Raw genomic sequence first — 6,000 nt, forward strand, 5'->3', positions numbered from 1 at the left:
CCTTCTTACTTTGTCTACTCTTATTATTATTCAATCTTATCTTGGCAAGTACTAGCCCCGCCCACCCACCCTCTGTTTTCTTAGAAAGTATGTGATTTGCCAAAATCAGTCTTATCTTAGCATGTACTAACAGAAAAAATTAAAAAATGAGAAATTAAAAATTCAAAACTCGAGAGATTTCAAATAGAAAAATTACAACATCTGAAAACTGAAACATCCAAAAATTGGAAAATCGAAAAACAGGAAAATTGAAAAATTGAAGAAATGAGAAACTGAAAAAAATTAAAATTGAAGAAATAAAAAACTAAAATCGAAACACTGAAAAATCGAATAAGTGAAAAGGTAGCCAAAATAAAAAAAAAACAAAAATCGCAAGATATAAAAAAAATCAAAAGTTGGAAAATTGAAAATTTTAAACGGAAAACTGGAAAAATTGCAAATCAAAAAACTAAAGAAAAAAAAAAGAAAAAATTGAAGAATCCAAAAAGTGAGAAATTAAAAATAGAAACCTCGAGAAATTGCAAATAGAAAAATTACAACATCTGAAAACTGAAACATCCAAAAATTGGAAAATGGAAAAACAGAAAAATTTAAAAATGAAAACTTAAAGAGTCGCATATCTTAAAAATGAAAAAACGAAAAAAATGGAAATTTGAAAAATTGAAGAAACGAGAAACTGAAAAAAATTAAAATTGAAAAAATAAAAAAATAAAATCGAAACACTGAAAAATCGAATAAGTGAAAAGGTAACCAAAAAAAAAAACAAAGTCATAGATCTTGACGTGCTGATTCCAAAAATATACCGTGTTTAGGTCCACGTGGCAATATTTTCGAAATATTCAGAATCAAATCCGAATTTTTTGAATTTTTTTCAATTGGCGTTTCTGGAAAACCGGTTGGAGTTAAAAATAAAATTCGCAAAATCCAATCTTATAATTTTTTGAAAAATCTGGATTTATTTGCCTTTGATCGAATTTTTGATATTAGAATTTTTCGTTTTTCCTTTTTCTTCGATTTTAAATTTTTCATATCTTATTTTTTTGTTTTTTCAATTTCTTTCATTTTCAGTTTTTCAATTCTTAGATTTTAGAATTTTTCATTTTTCGATTTTTCAGTTTCTCCTTTTTAGTTTTATCTTAGCATGTACTAGGAAAATATTAAAAATTTCATATGGGAGAGTATTGAAAAATTGAACTTTTATAAAAATTGCTTAAAAATCCTTAAAAAATCTGAGATGTAGAGCTTGACAAGTTCAATCGAAAAGTATGACGTTTTTACAGTCCCCTTTTCGAAATATTCGGTTTCAGAATAAAGAAGTTAAAATAACTCAAAAATCGTAATATTTCATGTTGACAATTTTGGAAAAATAGTTGAAATTTAGAAGAAATAAAGCTGAAAAATACAAAAGAAGATGCTCGGAAAAATTTCAAAAATTTTATACTGAAGAGTATTGAAAAAATTGAACTTTTAGGAAAACTGACAAAAAATCCACGAAAAATCTGGAATATAGATTTCTACATGTTGATGGTCCCGGAGCAAGTTTTTAAAAACAAACGGTTTCAAAGCCAAATTTTTAAAATATCTCAAAATTTGACGTTTTATTATTTTTACTATTCTGAAAAATTAGTTCAAATTTTCGAAGAAATAAGGCCCAAAAATAATAATTGAAGAGGTCGAAGTTAGTTTAAATTTGCGAAGAAATGAAATCTAAAAAGACTTGAAGATGTCGAAATCAGAAAAAGGAACTGTTGAGCTAATTTTCGAAAATGCACAAAAAAATGTCAAAATTTCATACGGGATGATACTGAAAAATTGAAGCTTTGGGAAAAGGAATGTAGAACTCGACATGTTGAATTGAAAACTTATTAACGGTCCCTAACCAAGATTTTCAAAATATGCGATTTCAAAGTCGATTTTTCAAAATATTTCAAAAATTCCCATTTTCCATTTTGATAATTCTGGAAAAATAGCTGAAATTTAGAAGAAATAAAGTCGAAAGACACTTCAGTTTTTGTTGATTTCGACCTCCTGAAGTGATTTTCGTCTTAATTTCTTTAAAAATTGCTAGAATTGTCAAAATGACACATGACAAATTTTGAAATATTTTAAAAATTTGACTTTGAAATGGAATATATGATGTATTAAACATGATTTTCAAAATATGTGGTTTCAAGGTCGATTTTTAAAAATATTTCAAAAATTGCCTTTTTTCATTTTGATAGTTTTGGAAAAATGGTAGAAATTTTCGAGGAAATGAAGACGAAACACACGTCATAATCAGTAAACGCAAATGTTTAGGTAATTTTTGAAAATGTTTCATTTCTTCAAAAATTCTAGTCATTTTTCCAGAATTGTCAAAAGTACATGACAATTTTTAAAATATTTAAAAAATTTTATTTTGAAATGATATATATAATATATATAAAATATATCCTATTAAGTAGGATTTTCAAAATATGTAATTTCTAAGTCGATTTTTTTTAAATATCTCAAAAATTGTAATTTTTCATTTTGACGATTCTGGAAAAATAGTTGAAATTTTTGATGAAGTGAAGACGAAACACACACTTCGAAATCAGCAAAAGCAAATATTTAGGTAATTTTTGAAAATGTTTCATTTCTTCAAAATGAAATGACAATTTTTGAGAGATTTGAACAATTTGGTTTTGATATGGAATATTTCGAAATTCCTGGCTCGGAACCATCAACAAAATATTTTTCAACTGAGCTCATCTATTTCTATTGTCAAAATTTTTTGTGAATTTTTAGTTTTATAAGTTCAATTTTTCAATACCTTCCCGTATGAAAATTTTGACTTTTTTCCCAGCCTTTTCGAAAATTAATAAAAAAATTCCTTTTGTAGAGTTCGATCGCTTGAACTGCTTTTAATCTTCATTTCTTCCAACATTGTAGCCATTTTTCCAGAATTGTCAAAGTGACGTGGAATTTTTTGAGATTTTAAAAATTTGATTTTTACACGGAATATTTTGAAAAGCGTTCCCCGAGCATTTTCGAAAATTACCCAAAAAATTCCTTTTATTAATTTCGACGTCTTGAAGTGTTTTTTGGCTTTATTTTTTCAAAAATTGCTAGAATTGTCAAAATGATAATTTTTGAAATATTTTAAAAATTTATGCTTGAAATAGAATATGTGATATATATATATAAAATATAGCCTATTAAAGGTCCTTAACCAAGATTTTCAAAATATGTGGTTTTAAAGTCGATTTTTTAAAATATCTCAAAAATTAACATTTTTCATTTGACAATTCTGGAAAAATGGTTGAAATTTTCAAAAAAATTACTTTGGACGAAGTCGTCTCTGGGGTGTATAATATGTTGCCTATGCAAAAATTGTCAGGCGTGAACACAAAAAATGAACACCTGTATATCAATTTTATCAGTCAATGTATCAAAATTATCTAATCATCTCCACCAACAATCAAATGACATAAACTCTTTTGTTTTCGTAGTGACTCTATTTAGACTTTATAACATAACACACTCCTACATTTGTGGTTTATGAGTCCGCCTCAAAATTGTTACTTTTAAGGAACTACCGTAAAAAAACATGAAATGAGTTGTGTGCTGAGCAGATCCATACGAGTAGTGGCGTGTTTACTCCAGAGATTTTAAATTACCGCGACGTTATTGTCTGTTGTCTTGTGGGAAAGAAGTTTAATACAGTTGCGCTGGTGAGCCTGAAGCAATGGCAGTGTTTGCTCTTGCATTTTTTAGGGGATCCGAGCCAATCTCTAAGAGTAAACCGTTATGTAAACATAAGATATTACACAGATCGATACCCATGCAACTCCAGTCCACTTTCATCGGGTTTTGTTTTCTGCTTTATTTTTATTGAACTATCTGAAGAGGGTTTACACTTTTACGGGTCATCGAGTAAAAATAAAATGGGAGAATAAAGCGCACTGATTCGATGCTGCCGCTAGTGCGAACTTTTCAACATTTTAAAGCCAAACGTACTCTTGTACAGAAATCCAATTATTATAGGTAAAAAGCACTAAAAAGCGTTAGTTCGACAATTCGTCACTTAAAACTCGCCTCGGTTTTTAAAGTCCCTTCGAACCTGGTCGTTTAAAGTCTGTTTTCGGGTAGTTCAGGAGCTCGGATTTTTCGGGGAGTTGCTAAAGTAGTTTTAATAGGGAAAGTTGAAGTTTCTTCGGCAGCTAGCTGGTGTTGGGGATGAATGCTCGCAGTGGGTTAGAAAATTCCGGTAAATTTGCTACTTTGTTTGATGGTTTTACGTATAGCTTGTGTCTTTGTCCTAATTAAATATTCTGAAGTAGTTATAGAAGTGTGTTTCTGTATACAGGATGAATGCCTTTGGGACGAACGTGCGGTGTAATAATGAAATAACAGACGATGTTGGAGTTTCCCGTTTTGTAGCGTACTTTCAGATTTATGTTGTACGGTTATTTGGCAGTGACTCGCTCGAATCGTGTACTAATTTAATTCAGAGATTTACACCCTCTTCGGTAGGTGGTTGAATAGCGCTGAAAGGTGGAGGAATGTTTGAACATTTATTTCATAGTATGAACGTTGTTCGATTTTGAAGTTGGAGAAAAGTGCCGAAAAAACTGTAAGAATGTCGTGTAAATCATAAAAGATGTGTATTCCAGAATTTTCGGTGGAAATTTTTTCAACGGATGAAATTTTTGACAGGTCAGGTTAGTTCAAGTTAGGTCGAAAATTACCTAGAGTTACTTTTGCTGATTTTAATCTCCTCAGGTGCTTTTCTTCTTCATTTATTCGAAAATTTTAACAATTTTTCCACAATCATCAATTTTTCAATGTGAAATTTTTGACATTTTCTTGAACATTTTTAAAAATGACCTACACTTGCTTTGCTGATTTCGACGACCTCCTCAAGTGTTTTTCGGCTTCATTTCCTCTAAAATTTCAACCCTTTTTCCAGAATGCCAATTTATAAAATTTAAAAAAAAATCTGATTCTGAAAACAAATATTTTGAAAATCTTGATCCAACACTATCGAAACTTAATACTTGATCGAACTTGTTGAGAGCTATTTCTGAGATATTTTAAGTATTTTTATATAATTTTTCCAAAGACTGAATTTTTTAATACCCTCCCGTATGAAATTTTTGACTTCTTCCTGAGCATTTCGAAAATTCTCGAGAGATTCTTTTGTTGATTTCGAACTCTTTAAGTGTTTTTCGGCTTTATTTCCTCTAAATTTGAAACGAAATATTTCGAAATTCCTGGCCCGGAACCACGAACAAAATATGTTTTTCAATTGGGCTCATCGATATTTATATGCCAGAATTTTTTGTGGATTTTTAGTTTTAAAAGTTCAATTTTTCAATACCTTCCCGCATGAAAATTTTGACTTTTTCCCGAGCATTTTAAAAATTAATAAAAACATTCCTTTTGTTGATTTCGACCTCCTGAAGTGTTTTTCGACTTAATTTCTTCAAAAATTTCAACCAATTTTCCAAAATTGTAAAAAAACCGAATATTTCGAAAATCTACTATCAAAACGCTATACTTTTCGACTGAACTTGTCGAAAAGTATAGATCTCAGATTTTTTTATGGATTTTTAGGCAATTTTTCCAAAAGTTCAATTTTTTAGTACCTTCCCATATGAAATTTTTGACATTTTCACGAGCATTGAAAATCGGCTTTTGCTGATTGCGATCTCATTAACTGTTTTTCGGCAATCTTTTCTCTAAAATTTCAATTATTTTTCCAGAATCGTCAAAATGAAAAAAGACAATTTTTGGAATATTTTGAAAACTCGAATTTGGAACTACATATTTTGACAAATTTGGTCTGGGACCACCAAAATCTTATATTTTTCGATTCAACTTGTCGAGATCTACACCCCAGATTTTTTGCGGATTTTTAGTCAATTTTTCGAAAAGTTCAATTTTTGAGCATTCTCTGCTATGAAATTTTTGACGTTTCTCCGAGCATTATGTCAAACTAAAATAATCAAAAACAATTGTTTAAAACAAAAACCA

This window comes from Zophobas morio, unplaced genomic scaffold (genome assembly GCF_036711695.1).
Source record: "Zophobas morio isolate AGI-343-1 ecotype UQ-CSIRO unplaced genomic scaffold, CSIRO_AGI_Zmor_V1 ptg000033l, whole genome shotgun sequence".
Taxonomy (NCBI): Eukaryota; Metazoa; Arthropoda; class Insecta; order Coleoptera; family Tenebrionidae; genus Zophobas; species Zophobas morio.